The 18,312-nt window shown below is 40.6% G+C and overlaps 1 protein-coding gene and 1 pseudogene across 33 annotated transcripts in view; one reads left to right on the forward strand and one right to left on the reverse strand.

Annotated features, from left to right (window-relative positions):
* Positions 1-16,263, reverse strand: part of EPB41L2 (erythrocyte membrane protein band 4.1 like 2) — a 210,971-nt gene extending 194,708 nt beyond the window's left edge. For 27 of the 33 annotated variants that reach the window (XM_086316523.1, XM_086316516.1, XM_086316521.1 and 24 more), the window contains exon 1: positions 16,160-16,263. The gene's annotated coding sequence lies outside the window, so the exon portion shown is untranslated. Of the gene's footprint in view, positions 1-15,345; positions 15,735-15,815; positions 15,938-16,159 lie in introns of those variants that run through there. The other 6 variants (XM_086316490.1, XM_086316481.1, XM_086316489.1 and 3 more) reach the window with 4 other exon arrangements.
* LOC147366102 (uncharacterized) lies at positions 15,517-16,265 on the forward strand (annotated as a pseudogene).
* Positions 16,266-18,312: the final 2,047 nt, after the last annotated feature.

Raw genomic sequence — 18,312 nt, forward strand, 5'->3', positions numbered from 1 at the left:
AAAACAGACACAAGAACAATGTCACTTGCCCAATGTCACACTTAGTAATTGGTGAACTATTTTCTTTCTATCCTCTGCTACTTTCAGAAGAGGAAAAAAAACAAAAGTATAAGGAGAGGGGGAAGAATATCAGATACCTGGTCTGTTAAAATTCCAGTCACTGTAGACCCAACACAAACCCCTGACAAAAGTCTACACTTCTCAGGAGAGCCCAACGAAGACCAACGTTCCACCAATACACCTACACTTCAAGGTACTCAACTGAAGGCTCAGCGGTACTCTGAAGTACTGGCTTCAACAGCTCCTTTGTGACCTGTCAGCATTCCAGATGGGCTCCACGTTCTATTGGGGGTGGGGGTGGGGGAGGAAGCCACTTCAGTGGTTACCACGTTACTTTCCACACGCTTCCACTTTTTCTGCCTTCTCCTTTATAACTAAAGCCAGGAAAGGAACATGAGTAGAACCACATTAACAGCTTTCAAGTTTCTCAATGAAAAATACCCACCCAGTAATCAAATCATAACCTCATACAATGGTGTAATTGGCTCTGGTTCAAAAGGGCTCCTCTGGGGAGGGGAACACAAGCACAGATAGGGTACAAAGAGGAATTTACATATTCTCTGGGATAATAGTAGGACAGTAGTCATGACTTTAGACTCAGATGGCCTGGCTCAAATCCCTACTCTGCCATTAATTAGCCAAGTGACCTTGAGCAAATTAGTTAATCTTATGGTGCCTCAGTTTTCTTAAGAGGCAAACCCAGAATAACAGTACCAACCACACAGGACTTCTGTGAGGATTAAATGCATAATATGTGTAAAAGTACCCATAGGGTAGTGTCTGACACATACTAAGTATTCAAGAAATGTTATCTATTATCTATCATTATCAGCATTCTCTAATTCAATATGTGATATCTTTACAAAATATATATTAAACTACGTTCTAATTTAAAACAAAATATAAAGTAAACTATCTCCAACATAAAAGGCATGCTTATTAATTAGGAAAAGTACTTCAACTATTAAGTGAGTGTCAGCTTTGGCTATTATGCCAATCAATGTTTTACATGTGATTTCTCAGCGAACATATGACCATTGTTTAAGGCATATACTTTCCCCACTGTACTGCCAGACAGAACTACACATATGGCAAGTTGCTATGATTTTATAACCACATAGTCCCATTAAATTTCAGTCAGCTAAAAAAAAAATGTTTCACCTGGTCTTATTCCAACATATTGCCACAAAACTATGCTAAGCAAAAGAATGAGAGGCAGAAAAAAGAACTGAGAGAGGGAAAGAAAAAAGAAAAATCTAAAAAGAAAATCACTGCATCACTTTGCTGTATACCTAAAACACAGCACTGTAAATCAGTCATATTTCAATTAAATAAATAAAACAACAGAAATAAAAATAAATAAGAACATTAAAATCTAGCATTAACATAGACAGGAGCCATGGAAAAACAATTCATAGAAGATCAACATTACCTTGAGAATGCACTAGAATTTGAAAATCCATTCAGATTTGGTTTAGGAATTACGTTTTTGAGCACTGGCTAAAGCATTTCCTTTATGTCCACGGTACTGCATTTGGATGAAACGGCTTTCACTGGTTAAAACTCAGATGAAATTGCTTTTACTGATCAAAACAATAAATATACAGGTATTTATTCCAAAAGCATGACAACTGAATATGACGTAAATGAACTAATTTCTGTAATTCTACAAAATCAGTAATGAACATGAACTTTATTTTGGAGACCACAGAGCACATGCCAGTGGAGGGGGAGGGTGGGAATCTTACCTACTTACAAATGAAATTATATAGTATCCAGAATTTGCTTCAAAGTCATGAGAGTGGGGTGTATCAACAAGACTGGCCGGCCCTGTGCTGGTAATTGTCAAAGCTGGGTGAGGCTTCTCTATACTTCTGAATATTTTTAATTTTTTCCATAATAAAAAATTTAAAAAAGAAAAATACTCTTCTATTGCTGATAATGGTACATTTTTTCTCAAAAAAAAAAAAATAACACTTCAAAACATAATCAGATACAGTAAAAACATGACTTTAAAAAAACCTAATAACGGCAACAAAAAGAGAAAGTCTTAAAGAGCCACACTGGGGAGTGGAGGAAAAAAAGAAAAAAGAGCCATATTATCCTTCACTGTTCCATGTGTGCTGCGCAGAGCAAGTAACACAGATCACAGATCTATAGAATGCTCTAGATTCCACCCTCAAGTCTTTCCATTTAAGTCAGCCGCACTGAGGATGAAAGTGAGCTGGCCTCAATTAGGAGAAAAGTTGGAGCCACGTCTGCACTACACATGCTGCCCACAGCGGCAGCCGCTCGCCGCAGAGCTGCTCTAGCGGAGACTATCTTCCCCGCACCTTTATTTTTCTGTTTGGGGGTGGGGAGAGAGGGCGGAAGGAAGAAAAACGTTCACGTTCCCTTCTGTGCGTAATTTAAAACAGACAATCTTAGCATTAAGGAAATTAGGACTCCGGCTTTGCTGATGTTGATTTTAATGGCCAAGATCCAAAAACAGTTCTGGTTACAAGCCCATGGATAAACTTTTGATTCCTTTGTCAGTGGAGAGACCCAACTCATTACTTGGCACTCTAACCTTTCCCATACACAATTTGGATTCATTTTATTAAGAAAAAGAAGTCTGCCTTTTTCTCCCTAAGAGAAGTGAATTAAAGAACACTTTTTAAGGAAGATGTTCATTTAGCAGCTTGCCTCCCAGAGTCTAAAAGCAATTAAACAGAGAGTACTGGGGAAAAGTAAAAGATTATCATATAAAAATGGGCTCCAAAATGAAGACTGAATATGCACCATTGTCTAGCATATGACCACCGAGCCACATTTGCTTTTCAAATTCTTGTGAAAGCATTTGGCACCGTTTTCCAATAATCCCATAGGACTTCTACTTCCTTGTTTTTTCAATAGTATTTCAAAACGTTGACACATTTATTGAACTATTTTTGGAAGACCTAGCTCTGTCTACCTTCAGGGCTCAAGATACAAATATATAAAAGCTACAGACAGCTATAAAACTTGGCAGGCTTCCTGAGTTCTCCAAGAAAACTTCAATTGGCAACTCCATTAACATCAAAAGAACACACACACTAGAGGGAACAACTCTGGACACTGGGAGACCTTGGCTGTGCCTGAAGCTCCATTACTAAATTGCTGAATGGCTTTGAGAACGTTTAACTCCTTCCTAACTCACTTTCCTTACCTGAAACAGAAGTCTATGCCACAGTCAGCATACTTACAGTTTTGTTATCTATTAGGAGAAATCTTATTTTAAACCTGGCCAAAGTTTATCAACCTTTAGTAATCAGACCGACTTTATAATTTTTGCCAAATCCAAACAGCCACTGTATTATTATTGATGTGACACTTCTCCTTATATCATCACTTTAAAATACCTACTTTAGCCTTATAGTACGTAATATCAATGAAATCATAGTTTTGAATACTTGGGTATTTTTCTGATAAACACTGACATGTGTATTTAACCATTAAAAGAAAAAGATTTATCTGTGTACCACCTCAAATCATTCTAACATACCACCACATTTTGGGGAGATACTGCCCTGATCTATTTGCCTATAACTTCCTCTACATTAATGTATAAAGTATTTGAATTAATAAACCGCTAAAACCCACTCAGCAACTTAACCAACACTAATCACATGTACTCATTAGCCCTGGGATCATCCTAGAGCTTCTCAGACCTTTCAGCCACTACCTTATTCAGAACCTCCATTTTTGTTTCACTTTTCCCAAAAGTCACACACAAAAACCCCTAATGTGTGTGTTCCCATTAGAATAAATCCCACTCTCTATTTATGCTCTAGTAATGAAATTTTTCACCCTTAAATTATCTAACAGAACCCCCATGAGTTCAAAGTTTCCTCTAATAACCAAAGAATATTCAAATAGTCAAAGAATATTCAAGTTTATATATGCCAATCATGTGTCAGTCTAAAGAGACACACTAAGATATTCAGTAAATTCCATAATAAGGTTGCCATTCTGATACATATACATCAAATTGGTTTCTATTGTGTATTTTTAAATCTAGATTCAAATATATAAGATTAAGTGTGTGTACTGAATTAATCCTTGAAATATCACAAGAAAAAAAATATAGTACATTTTCTGAGCTCTTCCTAAGAAGCACTTTCTTATTTAATGACATATCAGTCACCCACTCCCACCCACCCTAGAGGTTGACTCAATCGTGTGACTTTTCTGTTTTTCTCTCTATATATAACTGAAGTTCAACTCAGTTTCTGGCATGAAGAAAAAGGACAATTTTATTATGGCTGCAGTTCTTACCAACTGTGAGTACCACAATAATCTTGGAAATTTATTTTTATCAATTGAAAACTCTAAAACCAGTGGGTTGAACATGAGTTAATTTCTGCTCACTCCCAAAACCACACTAAATGACAGAAGGAAAATTAAAGGAAAAAAAAAAGGTACAAACCCACAAAAAGAAAGAAAAAGGGAGGGGACAGGCCAGCAGATGAGATATATCAATAGAATTTTAGAAGATGGAAAACAGATGTACAAAGTAACTGACTTAGCAGAGCAGAGAAAGTCTAAACTTGAATTGCTATTCTGGTGGGAACCTACCAAAAACAATGTGATTGTTGGAGAAGCCCTGAGAGCCTTAGGAATTGAAACTTCCAGAAACTTCTGAGGGCTGAGATATGAGAGAGAGTTGAAGACAGGGATCTGTTGGAAATAAGGGCAAGGAATGTTTAAATTACACATACACTCTCATCAAACCTTGGCAGCCAGAAGACAAGAGGTTCACTCTACAGAACTTAAAAAAGAAAGGCTTTGCATTCAGAGGGCAGAGGTGAGGTTCTACACAGTAAAACAGGGAGGTCCAGTCACTCAGTCAACAAATATTTACCAAGTGCCTACTCTGCACAGGCACTGCTGTAGGTACCAGAAATACTGGACAAAAGAAGACAGAAAGATTTGCCTTCATCCAGCTTACATTCTGCTGCTGCTGCTGCTAAGTCGCTTCAGTTGTGTCCAACTCTGTGCGACCCCTTAGATGGCAGCCCATTAGGATCTTCTGTCCCTGGGATTCTCCAGGCAAGAATACATTCTAGTAAGAGGAGATTCAATAAACAAAAAGTAAAATATAAGGGTATCAGATGACAGCAATACACATTGCAGAAGAAAGAAAACACAAGGGATTCAGGACACACTGGGGTAGAGGAGGTGGGAGCTGGGTTGTAGTTTCAAATAAATGATCATGGAAGCCAAACTCTGATGGAGCTAAGGCAGTAAGCTGTGCAGGTATCTGCGGGAAGAACATTTCAGACAGAGAGAAAGCAAAGGGGGACATCGAGATGGGCAGAATTGGAGAAACAATATACACGAAAAAAGAAACGGACATTATCAGAAAGAATATTCAGTAGTGAAGGAACAGCTTTGAAAATAGGAAAGCAAAAAAGTTCAATAGAGAGATTAGAAGAAAACACTGAAGTAATTTCCGAAAAGAGGGAACAAAAGGACAAAGAGATGACATCAGAGAGAAAAAAGTAACAAAACTGAAGGCAATGCAGGAAATTCAACATCCAAATTAACAGGAGTTCCAGAAAGAACAGAGAACAAAGAGGGAGTCATTATCATAGTGGAATATTTCTGAAAGACAAGAGTTTCCAGCTGAAAGGGCCCAGTGAGTGCTCAGCACAATGAGTAAGACTCCCAAATCATAGCACATCATCATGAAATTTCCAAACACCAAGTTCAAAGATAAAAATCCTGAAAACTTCTAAAGAAAGCAAACTAGGCACATACACTGAATCAGAAACTAGAATCCAGTCAGTCTTCTCAAGAGAACATTGGGATGCTCTAAAATATTAATACAATGAAGCAACACCTTCAAAATTCAGAGGGAAAGTAACCACTAACTTAGAATTCTATACCCAGCCACACTATAAATGCATTCAAATTGAGAGTACAAAAAGGCATTTTAAGAGCGGGGAAAGTTGCTTTTAAATAACAAGGTCTCAAGAAATTCACCTTTTTTGCACTTTGTTGGGAAACTACTGGAGGATGTACTCATGTAAAGTAAGAGATAAAGAAGAAGTCTGGCACCCTGAAGTTAAGAAGAAAGGAAAAGAGAAATTTCAATGATCCTATGGAGGGGAGCATGGCAACCCACTCCAGTATTTTTGCCTGGAAAATCCCATGGATAGAGGAGCCTGGCGGGCTAGAGTCCATGGGGTTGCAAAGAGTTGGACACGACTGAGGTGACTTAGCACACACACAGGCACTGCAAAGCAGTTCTAGAAATAAACCAGCCCAGGAAGGATGTCCTTAATAAAAAAAGAAAATGGTTTGCAATATGGTTTTCAACACAGTTTAGAGTTAAATTAAGGATAGGAACAAAGAAAACTAAACAAATGAGGAAGAAGTAGGCAATTAACTTCAGGATAAAGCAAAAAGTTGTAAAAGAAAGTATATGCAGCCAAAGCAGGATACACAGCTTGGCTGCTGACTGTATGTGTTGTAGAAAGAGAGAAAAGTGTGCATTTCTGTTGGGGATGAGGGAGTCAGTAAAGGAGAATAACCCCAACCAAGGTGGAAAGTCAATAGCTACTACTGTCTAAAATGGAAAAAGCAAGAAAATCATGGTTTTAAACAAAACACATAGATAATAAAACCAAAAGAACTGAAAGTAGTTGCCTCTAAGGAGCAGAAATCTGTCATGAAGGGACATGAAAAGCAGGCATCTGCTGCTTTTCTTTATAATCCCTACACTAGTACCTGACTTTCTAAATTATATACTAGCCCCCTGGGGAATGCCATTTGCACTGTGAATGAAGTAACAAAAAGTGTAAAACTGCTTAAAAAATAAAAACTGAAAAGGAAGGAGGCACACATTTTATTCTGATGTGTTTTATACTCTGGGACATTTTTCTTACATTGAAACATCAGCCTGGCAACATTACACTAATGTGAAAAGCAAGATGAGGAGGGCTCTCGCCATTCCAGCTTGATTCAAGAATCATGCAGCTAAAAGCAGGACTCTGCTTCATAATCACACCATAACAAAAGAAACGAGAAGGCAGAAACCAGTTAGGAAAACAAGTTTCCCTTTTGTTAAGTCAGATACTGTAGATACCAATAAATTTCTGAAATCTTCGAGTTCTACAGAGTAATAAGCATTAATCAATTAAAGCAAGTAACTCACCCTCCCCTGCAGAAGAAACAGAAGTTTTAGCAGCACACAAGCTGGGTGCCCTTGAGCAAATTATTCTGGTTTTAAGCCTCAAGTTTTCATCTGTAAAATGAGCATACCAGCTATTTCAAGGTGTTGTTATAAGAAGGATTGGGGATATTAACATGTATAAAGCACCAACTACAGTAGCTGGCTGTTGTTGTTCAGTCTGTGCTCCAAAGGTTAATTTTCTTCCTTTTTCACCTGTTTATTATCAATGCTTCCAGCCTTATCAGATGACGCACAATGAAACCTAGAACAAGGCTAAGCCACAAGCATAAAATGCACTTGTCCAGCGCAGACAAAGAAGACAACACAGCTGGTGGGACAGCACCTCCAGCCAGGATGAAGGCTGGATGGAAGGCAAGCAAGAAGTGTCAAATAGAAGCCTACATCATGGAGGAATAGTATAGAAACAAGAAGGAAGAAAATAAAGAAAGTGAATTAGACCGATTTCAGATATCCAACTACGTATTTAAAGAAAATACAAAGGAAAAGGAACAGGTTAACTACACTGCTGCTGCTGCTAAGGCACTTCAGTCGTGTCCGACTCTGTGCGACCCCATAGACGGCAGCCCACCAGGCTCCCCGTCCCTGGGATTCTCCAGGCAAGAACACTGGAGTGGGTTGCCATTTCCTTCTCCAATACATGAAAGTGAAAAGTGAAGTCGCTCAGTCTCTTTGAGACCTCATGGACTGCAGCCTACCAGGCTCCTCCGTCCATGGAATTTTCCAGGCAAGAGTACTGGGGTGCCATTGCCTTCTCCGCTAGAGGGCTGAAATCAGCAAAATTCACACTGTGAGAAACCACATAAAACAACTAATCAAATTTCTTCAACATACAAACTACTGCAAGGAGAAATAAAGAGATGAAGGGGAAACTAGAGCTTATCAGTCTTAGAAGATACACTAACCAAACAACCTAAATGGGAAAAGAATTTGAAAAAGAATAGATGCATGCATATGTTTAACTGAATCACTCTGTTTGTTGTACACCAGAACTAATACACATTGTTAACCAACTATACTCCAACATAAAATGTTAAAAAAGATGTACCAACCAATCAGAACATGAGGATCTTAAACCAATCTGGATTCAAACTAGCTTTTTCAAAAATTGATACTTAAGATAACTGGAGATTTGAATATCAAAAACTGAATATCTGATGAAATTAAGGAATTTTCAGTGTGATGATGGTACACCAGTCATGTCTACCAAAGAGTTATCTTCCTAGATATATATACCAAAATATTGAGTGATGAAATGAAAATAAAAGGTCCTCTAAAAAACCTGAATAACATACAAACAAGTTACAGCTATGGGGTACGGCAGTGTCACACTAAGCTTCAGAGAACCAGGCAATCTGCTTCTGAGAAGGAGTGACGAACTCTGGGAAGAACCTCGGAAGAGCGTTCTTTCCACATCTGACTGAGGATCTACTGCATGCTAGGCTCCAGAAACCATGACTGACTGTGAACCAGAGGTCAGTCTTTGCTAAGGGAGAGGTGGGGGATGACCTCTGGCCCTAAAGGTAGAAAAGCCCCACTGCCCGGGACACCTTCTTGAAAGTCACAGAGACTGGGTCCTTTTTGCATATTTCAAAATTGCTATTTAGTAAAAAGAGATTCATCTCATTTTACTGAATTTACATCTCACTTAGTGAAATTCATTTCATTTACTCAATGAAAACTCATTGAGTTGAGTTTTCAACTCAACAGTCTAAAGGAGCCAGGTTTTTGATGCAAATGAATGGAACGGTCCAGTGGTAATCTGAAGGAAAATGGGAGGGACTTGGGCCAAGTAGGGAGAGCATGATCTGTGCTATATGGGGCAGGACCTCCTCAGCACTCCAAGAGAGGAATGGGGGCCCAGTGTTGCCAAGGTCCTCCAATTTCCCCAGAGAAACCTAAAGTGAAGATATTTCTGTGACTTTCCTGGTGGTCCAGTGGCTAAGACTCCATGCTCCCAATGTAGGGGGCCGAGGTCAGATTCCTGATGTGGGAACTACGTCCTACACGCCACAACTAAGAGTTGGCATGCCACAACTAAGACCTCGTGCAGCCCAATAAATAAATAAATAAAATTTCTTTTTTAAAAAAGATATTTCTGTGAAACCTCCTGATTTCTTAACATTGTCAACTAATTGAAAGGTAAAACACTGTTATGGGGAGAACATGTCTGCAGATCTACTTCATGTAAAAAAGATGTACTGGATGTAAAAAGGTCATATTTTAATGCCATATGTAGAGATTTAAACACCATCAATAAAAATTTCATTAACAACTTTCTTGCACCAAGCTCACTGAAGTTACAGAGAAAGTTATAATATGATAGCATATACAAACAAATTTTACACTCCAAATCAGTTACCTCCAGCAACATAATAAAAAAGACTACAATCTGTCTGTGATACTGAAATTAGATCCAAACAGTTTTTCCACCTATATGCTTTTTAAACACTGCCAAAAGCAGTGGGTAGTTTGTTAAAAAAAATTCTAGAGATACTGTACTGAAACTGTGAAAAAAGTGGTTTTAACTTGTGATTACCATAGGAAATTACAGTTTCATATCAAAGACTGTACTTCCACATAGATAATTATTCCTGATCACTGCAAAAAAAAACAAAAAACAAAAAACTGCTTACACATATTCATATGAAACTCACTAGATCTTTTCCTAACCTAACAATTTTCACAGAGGCCAGGCCCTGTGTGAAGCATTTTATAAGCACTAGCTCATTTAGTCCTCTTCTAACTGTCTGAGGTAGGTTATGATTATTAATCCCCATAGTGAAGGAAACTGAGGCCTTGAAAAGTATTTCACCTAAGGTTCCACTGGCATAAATGGCAGTCTAACCAACACCAATGTGTGGACTTGTCACTGATCTCTTCTAATTAATATTTTCACCAAAGAAATTTGTAAGGAAATAACGGCACATTAAGTTCAAGGTAAGAAAATGACAGGCCAATATTATATCAGAATTTAGTTTAACCTTGACAATGGGCTAAAATGGGACAACTAAAAGAATTCAACTGAAAGGAAATAAGCACAATAGTGGGGGCATGAAAGTGCAATGGGGTAACACACACACAAAAAAAGGAAATCTCTTAAGACTTTGATTCTCTAATCTCAAAAATAAGAATAGAACTACATCAGCAGTTTTTAACATTTTCTGTTTTCCCAAAACCCTTTCAAAATCTCCTCCCGAAAATCCCTCTCTCTCTGACACACATACACACTTTACTTAACAGTCTCAGGCAGTTCGTGAATCCGTGGGGCCCACTCACCCCGGGCAATATCTTCCCCACTAAACCCACACTTCTCACCTCAAGGTCAAGAATCTAAATGATTCTCACCCTCCCTTCTGGTACCTTAGGGGGATGAAGTGAAGATGAAAAACAAGTAGACTAACTAGACAAAAAGGAAAAGATGTAAGAATTAAAGCCAAGTGTAAATTACATATTAATTTAGTACTTCAGGATACTGGGATGTGTACATATATTAATAGACTACAGGAAACTCAAAAACATGATTAAACTTAGCACTTTTTTATCATGGTGGTAGGTCCAGCTTCAGCTCTCATCAGGAGGTCTAGAAACCTGAATTCAGAGCTTGGAAAAAATGATTAGAGAGTTGGTAATCAGACTTATGCGAAAAGTTTTTAAAATCACAATTTTTCTTGGAAAAAGGCAATTAGAGGGTAACGTAAGTCTTCAAGTATTGAAAATTCTTTCACAGAGTAGACATAAAGGCCATAAAAAGAGCAAAGCAAGAGGAAGCTGGCTTTTTCGTAAACATATGAACAATTTAGTTTAAATATCAATACAATGAACTCCCCTAACTGACCTAGACAAGGTCCTACAGATGAACATGTGACAAAATCATTTTGGAACTCTTTCCATGCCCTCTGGTTCTTAACCTGGAAAGAACTAAAACCATCCCCATGACATTCAACTTAGTTATAAATGTGAAATGTCCACTGGGCTACGAAAGCAAATCTTATGATAGTTCTCAGAGCAAATAAAAAGATAATTCTTATTCTTCAAATTGATTTCATATTACTGTAAAGATTATTTCTGAGGCAATCGATATACATTTAGACCTTTATGGCTCTATCTAATACACTAGATATCAGGCTTCCCCGGCGGCACTAGTGGTAAAGAACCTACCCGTCAATGCAGGAGACATAAGAGATGCAGGTTCGATCCCTGGGAAGATCCTCTAGGGGAAGAAATGGCAACCCACTCCAGTATTCTCGCCTGGAGAATCCCCATGGACAAGAGGAGCCTGGCAGGCTACAGTCCACAGGGTCACAAAGAGTCGAACACAACTAGAGCTACTTAGCACATATGCACAATACACTGAAGTAAAAAATAATAATAATAATACCAAAATGCAGAGTATATGTGATATGAAAACATATTTCTATTTTAAAAGTAACTAAGTATATGAAATTAGTCCAAATTCAACCTTTGGTGGGGGAATAAAAAGCAGAAAGGACTTCCCTGGTAGTCCAGCGGTTAAGAATCTGCCAGCCAATGCAGGGGACATGGGTTCTGGGAAGACTCCACGTGCTTCAGCACAACTAAGCCCACAGACCACAGCTACTGAGCCTAAACTCTGGAGCCTGTGCTCCACACAGAAGCCACCGCGATGCCTGCGCACCACAACTAGAGAAAGCCCACAGACGTAACAAAGACCCAGCATAATCAAGTATTTATTTAATAAATAATTATTTTTAAAAGCAGAAGCAGTATGGATGTACTCATAAGCCACCTGAGGTCTACCCCATACAAAGGGGAAAGCAACATCACTTTAAAAAAAAAATGAGAAAATTGAGAAAAATCACTAACACTCTCATTTAAATCAATGATATCCCAACCATCAGATATTTAGGAAAATAAAGTACAGGTTATCTACCCTCCTAGACATGAGAAACATGCATCTAAGAAACCTATATAGATTAAGCCAACCACAGAACAAAAGGAAATAATAAGAGTAAGAAAACCAAATCCTCTATATGAAATATAACCTACATAACATTTCTACATGCAACCGTACCAGATTCTACAATGTCAATTCCAACTTTCAAAAAATCCTCACTAAATGCACTTCCAATATATTACATAAACTTTCATCAAATTATTAAGTACCAACAATGTTATAGGCACTTCACATAACTCTACAAATGGACTCCCTTTCTCCTATAAAATATATATACTTTATAGAAAAAAATTAAAAAAAAATATTAACCATCATCATTTATTTCTAGTTGACATTAGAAATTATTTCCTTCCTTTTTGGCTTACCTGTAACATCTAAGTAACAACAGTATTTACACTTGGAAGCCAGTCCCCTATATGTAAGGATGCCAGGCACTGACTCCATTTTTTATTTTAATCTGGGGCACTGCTCTGTCAGAGGAATGATAGAAATCTTATGAGTATCAGGTTGCTGGTTTATGCCAAAACATGGCATTCCCAAAGGGCACTCTGTCTGGAATCTGTGGGGGAATCATATACAAATCTTCTATGAACTGAGGCCTTCCAAAGAGGCTGGAAATGTTTGTGTGTTGGGAAAGGGCTGAGAGTGGATCTGCTGACTCCTAAAGGTCCGGCCCTGAGATTCCAAGATTCTATAAACGGGCAGTAAATTAGAGTTTGGCTAGTATTTGCTGAGTACTGAAGCCAGCATAAACATTTACTTGAGGCTTTTAAATGTGTAAGGGTAGCCAGTGGTTAGGTACAGTAATTCTGAATCTGAAAAAAACAAGGCCACTGGATGTGTTTCTAAATAAAGGTGGGGGCGGGGTGGGGGGGCGGTCAGCATATTTCCTTTGTTTTCTCTGAGTAAACGATACAGACTTTTAGAAATGCAAGATTGGATCCTCAGCAATATTGATCCCTAAAAACTATATTAATGCCTTATACAGATACTAGCAATTCGTACTTCTTCAGAAAGTCCGCACATAGTCTCTAAAAAGACTATGTCCGTTCAAAAAACAAAGGAAAAGGCCTATGCTTTCCTGTGGAAACAGAAACAAAACCAAATCTTCAAAAATATTTAGCATTCAGCTATATAAAACATAAAACCCCACATTCCTAAATAAAATGGCAAAGACAGAACCTTTGTAGTTCTCTAGTCAGTTATATGAGAGTGGTGATTCAGGGTAAAACCCGACCTTAAACATAACTATACAATATTACTAAATTACAGAGTAATTTTACCAATAAATATTTCAGTTAAGGACTGCTTTGTCATCTTTGCAAGTATTTTTAGTTGAAAGCAAGTGGTTGGCAAGTCCACGTGGACATGGTTCTGATTTTTAAAAAATCTATTTTTAAGATCTGGTGACTGGATAGGTTTTCTAAACTCAGTTCTTTCGAACGGGTAATTTGGAAAGGGTAAACCACAAGAACGTTACTTAAGAAGCAAAGGACCTAACAAGCTTACCAACTCAGATCAACATAAAACTAACTTAGAAACCTCCAAATCTAATGATGGGCCCAGTCATTAAAGCCTATACGTACACAAAACTGAACTGAAAGCTACCTCTCCAAATACAGCAAGGGCTATCTGAATTCTCTTGTTTTATATTTCCATAGTTGTTTGAGGGTGGGCTTCTCTTTGCATTTGTCTCCTAAATCTGCAAATCTGCTCCTTTTTACTTGGAATTAAGTTTCAGATTTTAACATACATACCCAGTTATATATATATGTATATATATACAGACACCCAGTTTAATATATATACCCAGTTGAGAATACTATATAGCAGTTTAAATTTTTTATTGAAGTTAGTAATAATTTTACTGAAATTCATTAAATGATTTTTTTTAATCACTTTTCATTGTTTTAGGCAATCCCCATCCAATTTAGGTATCAAGAATCTGAAGTTGGGGGCTCCACTCAACCACTTATTTTCTCTGGAAGGTCTAACTTTGACTAGAAATAAAAGATTAAAGCACTGTTATGACTAGGTCTTTCTTAAAGAGGGATGTTTTAAAAGGGAAGAAACTGTCCCCTCCTGTTACTCTAAATGAGCAGCCTCTTGTTCTCAGCAGTCCTTCTGCACACAAGACCACTACTGACTTCAGTGGGAATTCTGCCCAAGAAGTGAGGAAGACAGGGTAGGATTAAATTAGCCCTAAATCCACCCCATTGTTCCAAGTCATTACCACTTGTACAGTTCTCCAATAACCTCTATAAAGTAGACATCTGAGATTTGACGGTGATTTCTCCAATTGAATTTTAGGACTGACCCCTGGAGCTCTGACAGGTGACACAACCTAGCTCTTTAAAAGCTGTGTCAGCCTGATGGATGCACTCAGCTGGCCCTTATCACAATCGAAGATTGTGATTTCTCACAGCAGAGTCCTGCAAACGGAAACTGAATAGGATTAAGTACTATTCGTTTCCGAGTAAAACCTGTTCACAGACAGAATTTTAAATCCCAGTTCCTGCGGCCAAGGAACTGACTCAGTTTCCCAAGAGGAAATGTGATAGGACGCGAGTTAAAACTCAAATTCTCCATACAGTATTATAAATCGAGAATACAGAAATAGCTGACTCCGGTGAAAGAAGAAAAAAAAAAGGGAAAAATAAAAAGAGAACTGAAAAAAATGCAAGAATAAAGGATAAACTGTTATGATTCATTTTTTAAAAAAAGCTTTAACAGTAACAAGAACAAGATGCCTGGCATACACGTGCCATTTCAGACGCGAGAAGTTCAAAAAACTGAGGAAAGGATGTGATTCAGAAAAGAGAACATACATTCACAGATCCTCTAGGTTCTTCCTTCCCTCTCACCCCACTAGAGCTCTTAAAAACGGCCAGCTGTGCTGTTCATGGGGAATGCAATTTAAGGCGTCCTAAGTCAGAGGGAAGGATCCACACAGACCCCTTCCCAAAATAACAGACTAGGCAAGGGCTCTTCTAACCTCGTCAAAACACCCTGACCTCAAGGGAGATGAGAGATCTCAGAAATTATGACCGACCTCTTCCCAAGCTGCCCGGGGCAGGGACTCCTGCTGGGGATTTAGACTCTGATTCGAACCCTGCTCGCTCCTGGTCCTTACCCCAGCAGCGCAACTAAAACTGCTCCCAACTCTGCCGTCAAACAGAGGAGAAAAATAAGCCATCGCTGGTGAGATAGCCTGGGTGCCGGGACGGCAAGGATCAGAGAGCAAAACGTGCGTTTTTCTCCACTTTGGTCGGGAGGTCAGCGTCTGGAGGGACGGAGCGAGTGACGCCGCCCGAACCCAGCTACCCGGAGTGCCCAGGCGCGCGGCCCGCCCCGGGACGCGTGGCGTCCTCCGCCCGCGTTTCCTCTTCCAAAACCATCATGCTGAAGGGCAACTCTGCTGCCGCCGCGTGCCCCCGGCCCGGAAGGAGGGGGCCGCTCCGCATCTGGACAGGCTCGCGCGCCGCGGCCCGCGCCCAGGATGGAGCCGGATCCCTCCTGCAGCCGCGCCGCGGGGCCCGGGACGCGTGACCCTGAGCCCACTGCACCCCCGTGAGGCCGGCGCAGTCCTCCCCGTGCCCCCACCTCTCTCGGCGCCGACCAGACGCGGCCCCCGCTCTCACGAAGAGAGAAGCAGGGGGACCGCAGTGGAGCGGAGAAGCAGGGATCCGGCCTGTAGCAACAGGACCGGTCCCCGGGTCGGGAATGGGGAGGAGGGCAGACAGGGAGCCGCAGAAAACCCCAACATCGGCAGCCCTCCCCCTCCCGGTGGGACCGTCCCGCCACCGCTTCCTGCCCGGGATCAGCTTCCCAGCTGCAGCCACAGGAAAAATCCGAGCCGCCCCTGCAGATCCGCAGAGACCAGACGCTCGGCCCCGGGATTTCCCCGTCCCGGGCCAGCCATTCCGCAGCTCCGCACGCCTCCTTACCCGGACGCCGCACTCAGGAGCTCGCTCGCCGCCGGGACCAGTCCCGCTTCAGCCCAGTCGCCGGCCCGCCGCGTCCGCCTCCTCCCTCCGCTAGGTTTCAAATTGAAATTCCCTGGCTGGGGCCGTCAGAGGACTAGCGCCCCAGCCCCGCCCCCTCGCGGCGGAAGCTCCTCCCGCATCCCCGCCGGACGCGCCCCCGGTGCGGAAACCCCGCGGGCCACGACACGCCCCCTACGGCCAGGCCACGCCCCGCCCCCTTCCCCGCTAGTCCGACCGACTCTTTCAGCGGGATTAGCGGCTCGCGGTCGCCGGGTACCCAGCGCGGAAAGGACGCGTCTCGCCCTGGGAGCTACCCTAGATAATGACTGCTGATGCCTGTGTTCAAGCCGCTCTTACCCGCGCATCCAGATATTAAATGCCCTTTTATCAACTTCCAAAAGTTATTTCTTAAAAGTGAATCCACTGACTAAACCTTTCTTGAGCACCTATTCGGGAGCAGACCCCAAGCTAGGCCCTGGTGAAACAAAAATAAGGAAAACTAGATTCTCCTCTGTCTAGAGTGGAAGAAATGCTTTCACAGAGAGAACAGGGAAAGGGAACCGTTTATTCCTCCTGTGGGAGGCACGGGAGGGATTGGGGAAGCCTCCTGGAAGAGGGGCTTTTATACTGAACCCAAAGTGTGGGTAGATCTCCAGGCAGGGGCCTAGGAGCCTGGACTGCAGAGCAGAATGTGGCGGGGAAAAAAAGAAACCCGAGGTTCAGGCCAGTTGTGGAAAGACACACAGACGATTTCTTCCGGTTCTTTTGTATAATTAAATCGCTTTCTCTCAGATTCTACTCCTTTCTTCTCTGAAAGTTGGCACGTCGGTGGGGCTTGTCCTGGTCATTGCCTCCAGCGTCGGCCACACATGTACCTCTTGTTCTTTGCCTCCTCCCACCTCGACTGAGATCTTTAAAGACTCCACCTCGGCCAAAGTCAAGTCTTTTCTTTCCTAAACAGTCTTTTCTAAAATTCCAATGTCAAATGAAACACCAGTTACAATACCTTCACGTGTATGATATTTTCAGTTAACAAAGCATATTAACATTTTATCTTTTGATCCTCACAGGAGGTTTATGAAAAAGGCAGGGCAAGTGCTATCCTCATTACATCAAAGAAAAAAAGTAAGAGTCAGGAAGATAAGTTACTTGCTAAGGTCCTGCCAGTGAATAATAAAAATAATAAAATCTAACATTTATTGCTTGCTTTGTATGCCAGGGATTGTTCTCTGTCCCACACATGAGTTAACTTACTTAATGCCCCCTATGCTAAGTACTCGAGTAAAACTTAATAGGGTATGTTAACTACCACAGAGAGGAAGTCTGACTAGAAAGCAGTTCTGGTAAAGAAGACCAGGGAATATTATGAGACAATACTATTATAAACTTTCAGGCAGATTTACAATGAAATGAGGACTTGAAACTACACAGGTCTTGAAACTATGCAGACCTTGAAACTAACTTCACATGTGTCGTTTTATTCTTTTAAAGAATCCCTAAAATTATATAAGATTTAGGACCCATAGAACCTTAATCTACCTGTGATGAAACCCTTTTAAAATGTTAATGCAATGTAATAAATTAAATGTAGGCATAATTTATAAAACATAATGTCCTTATCAGAGGAAATTATGTCCCTGCTATATCATCCGTTAAAGTCTGCAAATCACTTCTGTATACCACTTTTTAAAAAAATAATTTAATTTGTTTATTTTGGGCTATTCTGGGCCTTCGTTGCTGCACAGGTTTTTCTGTAGTTGCAGTGAGTAGTGGCTATTCTTCATTGCAGTGTGCAGGCTTCTCATTACGGTGGCTTCTCTTGTTGCATAGCACAAGGGCATGTGGGCTTCCGTAGTTGTAGCACATGGGCTCATTAGCCGCAGAGCCAGAGCACAGGCTCAAGAGCTGTGGCACACAGTTGATCTGTGGCATAAGGGATCTTCCCAGACCGGGGATCTAACCCGTGTCTCCTGCATTGACAGATTCTTTACCACTGGGCCACCAGGGAAGCCCTGCACATCACCTTTTAAGAGGAATATTGACAAGTTAAATTATATCCATAGATGGGTAACCTTGATAATGTGGGAACCAGCAAATCTTAGCCTAAAGAGACA

The sequence above is a fragment of the Bos grunniens genome, chromosome 9 (genome assembly GCF_055505025.1).
Source record: "Bos grunniens cultivar Pamir isolate PY7600 chromosome 9, Bosgru_T2T1.0, whole genome shotgun sequence".
Lineage (NCBI taxonomy): Eukaryota > Metazoa > Chordata > Mammalia > Artiodactyla > Bovidae > Bos > Bos grunniens.